The sequence below is a fragment of the Hyalella azteca genome, unplaced genomic scaffold, assembly GCF_000764305.2.
Source record: "Hyalella azteca isolate HAZT.00-mixed unplaced genomic scaffold, Hazt_2.0.2 contig5455, whole genome shotgun sequence".
Lineage (NCBI taxonomy): Eukaryota > Metazoa > Arthropoda > Malacostraca > Amphipoda > Hyalellidae > Hyalella > Hyalella azteca.
Window position 1 is genome coordinate 865 of NW_025935645.1, and position 13,738 is coordinate 14,602.

The window sequence follows — 13,738 nt, forward strand, 5'->3', positions numbered from 1 at the left end:
AAAACACAAATTAATATTTTTCGGGAATTTCAAGTGAATTGGACTTTTAATATTTTTGAGACAGTCAAAGTATTTAAAGGCGTATCGTGAGTTTCATTACGGCACTTCATTGCTTGATTCGTAAATTGGAAGTGGAATTTGAAGTTAACTCACCAATTAATAATTTATTAAGTAAGGACATGTCTATAGCCTGTCGCCGCATTCGCCCATATATGTATGCTAATCGTTAATTTTTGGGAGCGTAGCCTGTTACGTTGAAAGATTTCGGTTTTCTCGACTATGCTGACGATAAGATAACTAAAATAATCTTAATTTGGGGCTAAATAAGCTGCGGCAGATTTTGTGAAGGGATTTTGGACCTGCGAAAACCGATCGATTTTCAGCCTCAATAATAACCCAATCACATATAATGCCAATTTTACGACCACGTATCTCATGTAAGCTATAATGTGAAATAATTACTGATCGGGATTTTTCTGAAATATCAAGATTAATTTTTGTATTGAAGTCGTTCTATCCAAAATACCTTTACCTAAACTAAATTTGAACAAAATAAACCGGTCCAATTTAACAATGAAGTAATATGAAAGAGCTTCGTTGATATTAACAGTGATACAAGTGTCTCCAATCGTTACGGGACTCTTACTTATGTCGAGTCCTCATGCAGATTTCTAGACCATGCGAATGCAGGAGCAGTGCGATGGTTCGACTCTCTCCCATTGGCAGCTTCTCCCCTTTAACATTAATGAATAGCGTATAAATATAATTTTATAATTACGAATTTTGTTTGGTTTGAAAAATGAATATCCTTTTTAATAGTATCCTTATGGGTTTCATGCTATTTAGAATTGAATGTTGGTGGATAATATCTGGTCCCAACGAAGTCTTCATCATTGGGAACTTCAGAAGCAGGTGACGATTGTGCAAACTGTGATGACATTTTTCCGCTGGGCGTGCATCATGTTGTTAACAATTGAAAAGTTTCGAAGTGAACTATAGGTATAGCTCTTTTATAGTTATATTCAAAATTATGAGGTCAAGGGACAGTTTCTAATGCTGGATATTAGTGTGTGACTTGCAAGAGTGACACGCGATAGATTTGAGTGATAATAAATTTGTCTTGTGTGAACTTCAGTAAGCGATAAATGTGTAAAAGAAATAATCTGAAAATATTTTATTTAAATTAATATGTAATATATGAGTTACTGCATTGCCTATCCGTGGAAACCAGATGAAAATTGATCATTTGAGAGCAAAATAGATTAATACCGCTTGGCAAAAATTATGGTGAACGAGCGATATGAGCGGATTAATTCTATGCCTTAATTATCCGATAGCAGAAAATGAAAGAAAATGTAGATCTTTCAATATAAAGACACTGAATAAATAACTATCAAGTATTTGGAATGAAAGCTTGACACTGGAAGACGATTCCAAATTTCAGAATCGGTTTAAGAGATGATCATGATTTTTGGGAACATTTTTTCCCACTCACCATATAACTCAGAACTTGTCTTGCCACGGAAGCTGATGGCGACAATGCGACACAGCAGGAATAATTTAATTAGTTCAAAAGTAAGCCTTCAAACGAAGCTAGCGAAACATTCCTAACTTCTAGCGATTCAACAATCATATGTTCCTTAAGGGGATAAGTTCCTAAAAAAACTAGCTTCTCGTATAAAAATAAAAATTTAAAGCTGACGCGAAAAAAGGAGGTCTTTAAAAAATTTCGCACAGTTTGAGTTAAAAATTTGTAAAATTAGTGTTTTATAATTATAACATACGACTATTGACCAAAGAGCCCATTTTATAAATTTCTTTATTATTATAATTTTATTTTAATTTTATAATGTTTTCGCTCCTCTCCACCCGCCAAAATACCCGTTCCCTTTAACACATATTAAAATAAGTAACAAAGGAGCTGCTAGAGTTGATAAATATTGCTTACAATGGATCGAATGATATTTGTTTGTGTAGAAGGAGTTTTTAACTTAACTTACCTTTTAACTCCAATTTTTAACTAGAAAATGTTGGAAATTTCCGACGTTCTTAAATTGTAACATCTTTGATTTTTTTCTTCATGCCTATTGTTGGGTATGGATTTGTAAATAGAGTGGTTGGCTTTGTAATTTGAAGGTGAAAGCACCTATCTTCATGGACGCGCTGCGGCAGTCCGTAATTAACGCCATACCTTATTAATTCTATTTTTGTTTTGAGTGATCACTCTGTTTTCATTTTGTTTTAAGTTAAAGTGCATGTTCACTCTTACTTTATTTAGGAGGCAGACACCGACTTAAACTTGGGCATTTGCCTTCTGTGGTATAACCACCTTGGCCTTAGGCTTATAACGAACTTGAAGTTAAATTCTTATCTATATGTATAATTAATCATGCCTTGATTGAAGAACCTAGTTCTTCTTAATGTTAAATTCATGAATGCTTCGGAGTCTGCCTCTCCTTCTACTATCATAATTTTCCCTGTATATGGCCTCTTATTTGCCTCTTAAAATTGTCTACCGCTTAGTCGCAAAAGATTTTAAGGTGGGTTCAAGAGGTTGTTATAAACTTGCGAAACTATGCTATATAAATTGAACATTGCTCAAGATCATTGTTACTCGCTTGTTTACATGCGTTTCTCACTATATGGTATCTTTCTTCCCATAGAATAACCATTAATTACTCTGGTGGTGTCGGTCTGCATCCTTTTTTTGGCTCGAGACCACAACAACTTAACTATATTTTCGCTACTTACCTGTTTCTGAGGTGTGTGGTTAATTGCATCATTATTTGTTGAGTGTCTATTATTGAAATATCTGACAACCATATAAATTGACTCTCAATAGCTAGAATCTAAAGACTTTGTTAATTTACTTTACAGTTATGTTGGGTTGAGTATTCGTCTGTTACGACGAACCAGTACCAAGTCGACTAAGCTGTTTGACCTTGTTTACGGACCGATTGTCAACAGGCTTCACTAGAATCTGGGACAACTGGATCTGAGAATTCGTTCGCTAAATAAAATTTCTTCTTGGAAAACGTTTGTTTCTAAACCTAGCAAGAGTGGAAGAAGTTTTAACTTTGTAAGTTGGACATTTCCATTATTCAGAAAAGGCTATAAACTGAAACTGTGTGTTAAGAAAAAAGTTATGATGGAAAATACTTATTTGTCCCTGGGTCCCCGCTCTTCTCCATAGGACTAAAACTTTTAATTGATAAGCAATCCTAGGGCTTAAGCATACCATAATAACGCCCTTGGCAGTAGCTTCTAAACGGTCATTCTGCAAAATTGCACGATTTAAATGCAGACCTAAAGGATTTCACTTGTACTTACTTCCAATTTATTTCAATTGATCGTTTGAGAAATCGCAACGTAATTTGTAATTTTTGTTCCGATGGCTTAAAAATTAGTCCGGAAAAAGAAATTGATGATGACACATGTGTTTATTTTCCATTTATTGTTCCTAACCGAATTTGTTTTTTCTGTTTTAAATGTAAAATTTACATTCTATCTTCGGGTGATATTTTGTAAACAATAGGTTCTTGTTGCATTGAAGTCTATTTATATATAGTCATGTTCTACAAAAGATTCATTTTCAAGTCATCTACAAGCAACTGATGTTTGTGAAAGAAATCCCATTCTTTCTGAATGCAAGAATTAATTATGGATGTCGTGAATATAGCCAGGGTCCATTCTTCTTTGGTGAAGGAGGCAACATCAAAAATGTTTGCCACACGCTCAGATACACTAGGATATTCATCATTCACGACAGAAGAGCATTTCCCCATTATATTATACGCAAATTTTATTATTATTATTCCTTCTCTATACCACTTGCCCAGTACACGTGCAAATGGTGTAGGTACGGACATTCATTTTCGCTGGATAAGCAGTATTAATATTTAGAGGGCTGGTAATGTCTCGGAATGACATAGAAAACGGCAAGTGAGTCTTAAAAAGACTATCGCTATTAAAACAAAAACTTGACTCAATAAAGTAGCTCATTCATACCCACTCATTTTTCTCAGTGATGCTCGCAAGCAAACCAGTCAAGGGGAACAAGTTTTTACCACGCCGATCTCTGAATACCTTGGAAGAACGGGGTCAGTAAGTACACGGTAGGTGCACATATTACGGTACAATGTTCATGGGCTAAAATATACTCTTTATTCCATAAGAAATTGAATGAATGTGAATGATTTTTGTGTCAAATTTTTTAACGATCTGCTGGATTTGTTCAAAATCAACTGTTGTTAACTAGGCATGAAGATGAAGTTTCGTGAATATATTTTCAACCATTTTGAATTGAAACCTGAATATGATGGACGTTTTCAGAAAGTGAAATGCTACTCATTTATTAACGATTTGTACAGTGTAAATCAGCCATCGATGTTGCGCTCACTTATGCGCCACGCTGTTGTCAGTTTAATCCTTTAAAGTTTGTAATATACGCCTATCTTTGTGTCCAGCTTTTCTGCTGTAATTATCGTTAGCTCGTAACCTTATTATTGCTTATTAGAGTTACTGCTTTTATTGCATACGAAGCTGATACAGGCGCCAATAGGATTCTATGGGGCTCTGTTTTATAAGTTTTTTTTTGTCGTGTTCTGTTTTCATGCACGGAAAAAATACAACGATTTTTTACAATTAAGTTTTCCATTAAACTTGGATGGATGAATTACGATCTCGCCTCTTCAAAAAATTTTAGGCGCTGTATCAAAATATTATTCTTTGGACATGTCGTGATTCATGATATAGCTTGATACATTTTAAAAGGATTCTGGCGGATATTTTTTGCTGGTTGAATAACTATAATTCTTCGTGAGACTACGATTAATGAGTGGTGTGTGATTTTCCGAGATTTATTCAATTCGAAGTCAGGATTGCGCTATCATTTCGGTCTGTCCATGAGATCGCCCTCAAGCTCCAAGCTTTCACAATGTTGAACACACGTTTGCTTAGCAGGAGCAGATTTCCACAGCTCTACACACACAGCGGTAATTCGGATTCATGAACGAGAACCAATGTCACTGCGAATATTCGTTTTGGTGAAAAAGTCAATTACGACATAAACAAAATATTTTCGAATTTGTTTATTATTTTCACTTTATCTTTGAATGTGAGTGGAAAAATTGTATAAATAGCACGATTCAGCTGATGTGTGAAAGTTTTGCAAGCAAAAACACAGCGCGCGCAAGAACTCGTTTCTTGGCACACAAATAAGGCAAACAAGGCCGCGATCGCTGCGCTCTGGACACTTGCAAGCAAGCAGCGCTACCTCTTCCTGTGCGCCGCTCTTGGGCCACTTAATTCAGCCATGGCAGTGTTAATACCATTTGATTAAGTATTCTGTTTGTGTTCTTACCGTTTCATTTACTGTTGCCTTAGTTATTGTGCTAGTAGACAAAATAGTAAGGAAACTAAGTAGTACCTATGAACTGCGTATTTTCAGGACTTTGGAAGCACGAACTGGGAACTGCCATGATTGCGAATGCATTTGAATGCTTTGCATAGAAGTTTCGGATGTAATTCGAAACTGGTAAAGAAAATTTACTTTTTGATTGGGGACTTAGAAAATTGGGGAAATTGGAAGTTTATACAATACGATTTATACGATTTTATGCCAAAAAGTTCAACATATTCCACAATCGAATTCAACAAAATATTTAATGACCGTCAGTTTTTATTCCCACATACGCCAAAAGCCTAATATACAAGTGTTCCCTTTGTAATCATTGGGCAGAATAATGGTTCGATTATAATTATTAAACGGGAAATAAACAGTCTCGGTTTGTTCCTATATTCAATTTGAATGTAAATATTCAAAATGAATACAATATTCCTTAATTGCCTTTTTCGTGAATATCTATTGAAGTTTAGCCTTCGTCTTGGCAGGAATTTGGTGGATAGTTTTAATGAGTCTGACGGAGTATATAAATCTATCAAATAAGTTTAGATCTGAGTCTTGAAATTAATTCAAAATTTTTACCATTGATACATTTGTTAAGATCTAGACTTCCTTGTACACTTTGATACCATTTTATTTTTTGGTCACTAATTCAATTTTCCTCCATATATAGTTATTTTGTCTCCTGAAATTTTGCTTCATCTCTATAATTAGGTATTAAAAATGCAAAACCTCTTCATACTCGTCACTCAAGCGGCGTTCGTCATCGTTTACGCCATCGGTATTTGCTGCTTTTATCTCAGCCATCCGAAGGCCTTCCCTACACACGGCGCTGTTGAGCAAACGTCCGTTTACTACCCCATCAAATCCCCGTTACTGCTCAATGCCGTGAGTCATGCCCCATCAAATCCCCGTAGCTGCTCAATGCCGTGAGTCATGCCCCATCAAATCCCCGTTACTGCTCAATGCCGTGAGTCATGCCCCATCAAATCCCCGTTACTGCTCAATGCCGTGAGTCATGCCCCATCAAATCCCCGTTGTTGCTCAATGCCGTGAGTCATGCCCCATCAAATCCCCGTTGTTGCTCACTGCCGTGAGTCATGCCCCATCAAATCCCCGTTGCTGCTCAATGCCGTGAGTCATGCCCCATCAAATCCCCGTTGCTACTCAATGCCGTTTGTCATAACCCAATCAAATCCCCACCTCGTGTCATTAATCCCACCGCGTTAAATCCCCACCTCCTCTAAGCCCCACCGCATGTCATTAATGATTTATTTTTCCATAGCTGGTGTCACGAAACATCGAAACCAGATCTAATAGGCAAACCTTTACACCGTCAATAATTAATCATATCTCACCATTATGATGGCAACGAATGTTCCTGGCAAGGAAGCTTAATAGTATGCAATTAAAGTCAAAACTATTTGAGCTCCTGGAAAAATAGTTAATAAAATAATTGAAACGATAATTAATTAATATGATTTTTGATTTACATGCAAATGCGATCGATGAATTCTAATGCATGAATCGAGATGCGGTGAGGAAGTTATATGGCACGAAAGTGATTGTTATTTTCATTAAATATAAAATTCAGAAATAACACGTGTATTGTGATTTTATTCAATTGCTGTTGAAAAATCCAAAACGAAACTAATTAGATTTTTTGCGTCAACATTTGCAGAACATTTTGCGTGCAACATTGACAGGTGTTGCACCTGAGTTACCTGACGACGCGTCTGCTGCGCAACTGCAAAATCACTTCAGGAACTTTGCTGCGGTGCATCTGCATGAGGCTACTTTAATTGTAATTATTGCGTGCAACATTGACAGGTGTTGCACCTGAGTTACCTACTGCAACATCACTTCAGGAACTTTGCTGCGGTGTGTTCCCTCACACGAGCTGCTCAGTAAAGTCTTCACATTAATAGTCTTCCCCTCAGCGCTGGTGAGCAAAACTGAACAATTTCTGTGCTTAGGCAACAAAATAAAAAATCGTTGCTTATTGTTTTGTTGCTCAATTTTTGACTTGAATCTCAAGCTCAGCACTGATCTTGATTTTAAATCAATTTCATGGTTTATACTTTAGCAACAATCCATGCATGGACACCTGTTTCCAGTGAAATTCAACATTTTGTCCACAATTTAGCCCCTGCTTTATTATTACAGTTAAGGTTCATCAGAGGTTACTTTTTGGAATTCTCTTTTCTGAATACCGTTGTGCAAGAATAGTAGATGTTGAATATGGAAGCCCATTAATACTTTAATCCAATACATACCGGTTTAACAAAGCTCACACCTGAAACGATACGGGGTAGTGACAATTTTTCCCATTTGTTATTCAATATCTATTTGCTATATAATATCTATTATCATCTATCAGGCCTCGGCTGACAAGACGCTTGAAGGCAAGTATCATCTCAATTATAAAATATGAATTACTAAATACTAAATGTCCGTTCGCTGGATTGAACCTAAATCACAATTTTTATCACATAAAAATCCGTTTTATTTTAGTTAACAGCTGGAATAACGAAAGTCAAATCTTGTCATTTAAACAATCAGCACTGCCAAAATGTTGCTGCACTACATACCGACTAGCATAATGGGCAGAAAGATGAATAAGATATGTAGATTGAAATAGATTGAAAATCACCCACTGAAATTAATGTCCAAACTAGTGCAGAGAAACTTTCGTCTACTTTAACTAGCTAAGTTTTTTATACCAAATTTATGCATTAATCAAGAGAGTCGAATGAGATTAAGCTGATATTTAAACGCCGCATTAACATATCTTCACAGAAAACTTATCGGAATCCAGCTCGATCATCGTCGGTTCCAAAATTCTAGAACGAAGATACAATAAATTTATTTCGATTCAAGGGTTATTGGATTCGAACAACATTACACCGAGGCATTCGTATTGCTTCGACTTACCATGCTATATACACACGAATTTTAATTTTTTGCGCGATGTGTTCTCGCTTGAAAATTTCAAGCGATTCACAAGAAAACGTGCTGCGTAACATCCCAATATCTGATAGTGGCTTCACGGTTTCAGTTTCCACTTACGGTGTTTCATATTAGCGCATTAGAGAATAATTGTACAGGGGTTAGACAAAATAAAGGAAACACTTCAAAAATTCACAAATTATATATCAGGATGTTGTAGGTCCGACTTTTGCTGTAATTACTGCCTCAATTCTCGGAGGAATTAATTCATACAAATTGTGAATTGTTTTCAAATGAGTTTTAACCCTTTTTTAAATTAAAACTCCCTCCCGCGCTTTATGAAGACGACGGCGGCGGGAATCAACTTCTGAGTTGCATCTTTAAAATCAAATATGAATGCTCGATATTATCCAGGCCTGGTGAATGTAGTGGCCAAATTGCAACTTCATCAGAATTTTCCTCGTGCCATTTTTTAACAATTCCAGTAGAAAGGATAGGGCCATTATCATCTTGAAAGATGGCATTCACCTCCGGAAAGAGTGCTTGAACCATTGGATAAACTTCGGCTTCAAAAATTCCTAAATAGTCACTGCTGTTGATTCTTCCATGAAGAGAAATCAATGATCCCGCCGGATTTGCGAGAAAAAGCATCCCAGATCAATTCAGGTCCCCTGCCATGTTTTACGGTGTGGAGGAGGCAGTCGGAATTAAATACCCTTTTGGCTGTCTCTAAACGTAAACTCGGTCTGAATTTGAAATAAGTTAAACGAGGGTTCGTCAGAGAAAATCACATTTTTCCACTGTTCGAGGGACCAATTCTGGAGGTTTTTACACCACTCTAAGCGCTTATTTGAAGCATATGTGTTTGAAACCCGAGCTTTTCTAATTATGGCTTTCCCATAGAGTGATCTGTGCAGTTCTCAGTGGACAGTCTTCATGGAAACTGGATTCTGTAGGTGTCCATTGAGGTCTGCAGGAATTTTTACGGCCGTGGTTTTTCGATTGTTCCTCACAATTCGATTTAGGTACCGACGGTCTCTCTCAGACATCTTTGACTTTCGGCCAGACCAGTGCTTTGCTGAGGACATATTTCCTCCTCTTTCAGCAGCAGTCATTACCTGAGACAGTATCGTTAGAAACTTCAAGCATTCGGGAAGTTTCTTTCACTCTAATACCTGCCATACGGGCTCCAACAATTTGACCTCTTTGAAAGTCGGAGAGGTTTGCCATTTATAGGTTATAGATTAGTTTATAGGCACAAAAATTTACTAAAAAATATATTCGCAAAGATAAAATATCGATCGGCAGCTACAAAATCAATGAAACATATAAATATGTCACGTTTTCATTGTTTATAATGTTTAAAAATTGCGATTTCAAAATGTCAGGTGTTTCCCCTTATTTTATTCTACCGCTGCACATTCTTCAAAAGAGACCTAGTTTGAATCCGACTTTTGGCTTTTCTCTGCGTGGAATTGCAAATAGAAAGGTTTAGCCATTTATTTTCATGTATTTGCTTTGCCATTGATTTGTAAATTTAGGTTTTATTTTTTTATTTAGACTGTACTAACTACTAAATGTAAGTGCATTCTAGAATTTTTTAACTGACAATGCAGCTGGACAGAAAAATTTTTCTATGAAGATATGATAAATTTTTATGAAATTTTTCTTTTGAATTTGCGATTCAAGCAAACAAGTGACATTAATGAGATTAAGAATGAGGTGATTGTATAAGTATTCTATTTCAAGTTTTTAAATGTATGTAATCATGTTATTTTTAATCTATTTGTATGAAAAATGTGGATCAAATTTCCTGCGCAGCGTATTTAGAATTCCCATCCGTCTTGCCGCTTGTAAAACCAAATCGCAATTCTCTGCCCAAAAATACTATGTAGAGAGTGATTCTGCAAATGAATTTTTAATTACATTTTTCAATTCCACTTTTAATTACATTGAAAAAAATACAATAAGGTAATCTATGCTTAATAACATAATAAAAAATTATCATATGGTTTATACATTTTTATCTGTATACACATGGTTTTGAATTGACAAGTGCTATTCGAAATCAGTTAAGTTCCAAAAGCTCCCCCATTCCAGTAACTTCCTCATTTGAACTACGATATGTTCATAGCAATTCCTGGTGTAGGTTCATTCCTTTATTAATACGGTAGCGACGTCATCCAGCGAACGGAATATAGTTCTCTGACAGGGCGAGAAGCGTAAATCAGAACCGAGAACTGCCGGGTATATATATATGTTCGTCTCACTCCCTTTCGAGTCGTGAGCGTAATGTGCTAACCTCATATTCCAATCTACTTATAATCCCTTAAACTGTGAGCCGTGTTACTATTTAAATAAGTACTCGATTAATCTTCAGTCTGCGCTTCATTTATCCTCTGATCACGAACTAACCCGGATAGAACCTCAGGTTTTACATATAATCATTATACATATACATATATGAGGTGAGACACATAAGCAACCTCTTCCAATACCGAGTGTTTTCTTTGTCTTCATAGAAAAATTATTGCAGATTTCAACGTAGAGAAGCAATTGCAGTTTATTTTCGTCCAGATTAATCTCTTGAAAGAAAGAATATATGTGCCTTCCAAAAATCGGTCTTCTGAAATAACAATCGCATGTGACGTCTAGGTTGAGTCACAGAACACAAAATTTTTCTATTGAATCACGTTTCCCTTTGTTTTCTTTTTGCTGCTTTTCAGAGCGTGTTTATGCCGTTCTGGGTCATGTATTCGGCTTCTCGCGAAATTATTTACCCTGAAGTTTTTGGGGATGTCGTCTCAGACTTCAAGTTCCACAGCGTCCACACTGTTCCACTAGTGGCAGTGGCAGCTGAGGTGACGCTTTTCCCACGGCCATTTCCTCCAAAGTGGATTGGATTCGTTTCCAGCACTTCCATCTACTGCTTATACCTGGCCTGGTAGGTTTCTGTAAACCTACCTTCCATACTTTTCTTTGCGGTTACAGCTCGTCATTCAATTAATCTCTCAAATATGGCGTATCGATTTACTCAAGAATGTCCAATGCTCTAAAAATTTTGCAAATACCGCTTGTTGAGGGTCCTCGACCACAACTTATTCCATTCTTTTATCTTTAAAAAGTTCCCAATTAAAATCAATGAATCAATTTGCACTGGCAAATGGAACCTCCATGTAAACAAACATATATGTGGACCAATTCAAAAATCAATATATATATATATATGTAATTTCACTATAATTATGGATAGAAGTATACTGTATCTGTAGCTTATTTCTGCTTTATGATTGATTTCAGCGAAAATCTGAACTCGTATAAGTATCTAAATTAGACCCTGCTGATTTGAGCGTTGAGCTATATTGAGATGTAGTTTCTTGTATTTTCTACATCGTTCAACTACAACTGAGTTTGCTTGAACGTCCCAAAAAATATCACCAAAAGTTTTTTGTTGTAGGGGGTAATTGATGGAGGTTTCATTATATTTCATCAGGGCATTTTCACGAACGTCTTGCTGTCAACACTTCTCAATACATGAATTCCAGTTTATGTCCGTTCGACGATTTGCAACGTTTCTGTCGATGACGACGCTCTCCCAATATTGCGTGTATTCATTCTTCCAACTGGTCAACTCAGGAATTAAAGGTGGGTCGCTCACTATAGCATAATATCCTAAATGCAGATCTTTCGAATTTACTAATTTAAGAACAGGCTTTCGTTAATGCATAAACTAGACGTATATGCAAAGAAAAATATCGAGTTTACAGACGATGCCTGCCAGCTATTAACATCACATCAGGATTCATAGTCGCCATGTAACTTTAACTTGTGCTGCTAGAGAACATAACTATAAGGTCGCGATTTTTGAACCTCATGTCAATTTGATCCTTGATTAGGTACTTCGAATGTGATTAGTAGATCAAAACAAAAAACGGATTCAATATTAGTTTTGTATTCTATTTCGAGCTCTGTCGTTACTCGTGTCTAAGAGCCAAAAATTTATCAGTGTACGTTGTATTTCTCATCTACACACATGAGATTCAATGCCGAATGAGAGTTTTCGTAACTGTAATTGTTCACATTATTAGGATCGTACAAACAAGCCAACCGATTACAAAGAACTTAATTCAAATTACCATGAATTATAGCCTAACTTGCGTATTTAGCCTCTGGTTATCTGTTTTATTTGGAATAGACTGCGCTTTTTCCTCACTTGAAGTATATGATGAAATAACTCGAAAAGCTTTCTCAAAACGTATTTCACGGGAAGACCACAAAACCACAATGTAAAAATGAAAAAGTAAGTAAATAAATCTCCTCGCAATCGGAGGCTTACTCAACACAACTGAATAATCTCTTTCTTCGCTTTGCTTCAATGTAGATCGAAAAGGCACGAAAAGGAAAAGAATCGGCGACAGGATACATCAGGCCTACACTTCAGCGCCGAGATCACTATGTTATATGTTATGTTAATGTATAAAATTTGAAGAAAATATAGGCTTCTTACAACATAAAACCTACAATCCTTCATTTGACTACAAATACATCAAGCATTATTTCCCCCGCATGAAACTCTCTCATGAAACAAGCTGCGTTAAAGCTTGCATTATACATTTTTGAACACGGAGAAATAATTACTAAAATATTGTGGTCTTTATAAATTTCATTGAAGAATTGAAGTGTGATCAAAACAAACATTTCAGGTGACACGAAATTTTAATTGGGAAATGTTATTTTCCAGGCCTCAGAAATTTGCTTCACAAAGCCATAGCCTTCAGAAGCACCAGCCTCCATGCAGCGGATATCAACGCCAAGAAAAACTGTTGATGATTACAACTATTCTGCATATTTATTAAGATTTCAGTGGTATTTAGGAAATTGAGTTTAATTGGTCTTCATTTGAGAAAGTATAACCTTATTTTTCTATAACTTTAATTATGCAATGATTCATCATAATTGTTAAGCTGTTTTTCATAGTGAGTTACCACAAGCAGGGTAGCTTTAGCTTCCTCTCCACATTGCGCGATCGAGGTTGCCAGAATAACTGCTTCAAATTAATTAAAGCTAAATTTTTACCATTTTTAATCCATTATAGTGTACCCAATTGAATGTTTACAAGCCGTACGCTTTGCTGGTGCGTTTTAAGCGGTTACAATACAATTTCTATAAAGTCATGTAGTTAATTTCTCACATGAAATTGGGTATTATCATAAGAGGAAAATTCCGGCACGTGACGAGAGTTGCTGTCGCCATACGACAAACCTCGTCAGCTGACAAGGGGTTCTCCATATTTATTTCGTGAAAGTCATAAATATAACAAGAAATGCTAGTTCGCCAAACCGAGTTTTTGCATATATGCTTGAAAATGAAGTTTAGTCTGCATAC

At 36.1% G+C, this 13,738-nt stretch overlaps 1 long non-coding RNA gene across 1 annotated transcript; it reads left to right on the forward strand.

The window, feature by feature from the left end:
- Positions 1-7,260: 7,260 nt before the first annotated feature.
- Positions 7,261-13,527, forward strand: LOC108680722. Its single transcript, XR_001931443.2, has 4 exons — positions 7,261-7,349; positions 11,080-11,297; positions 11,847-11,998; positions 13,095-13,527. It is a non-coding gene; the product is annotated as an uncharacterized LOC108680722 (long non-coding RNA).
- Positions 13,528-13,738: the final 211 nt, after the last annotated feature.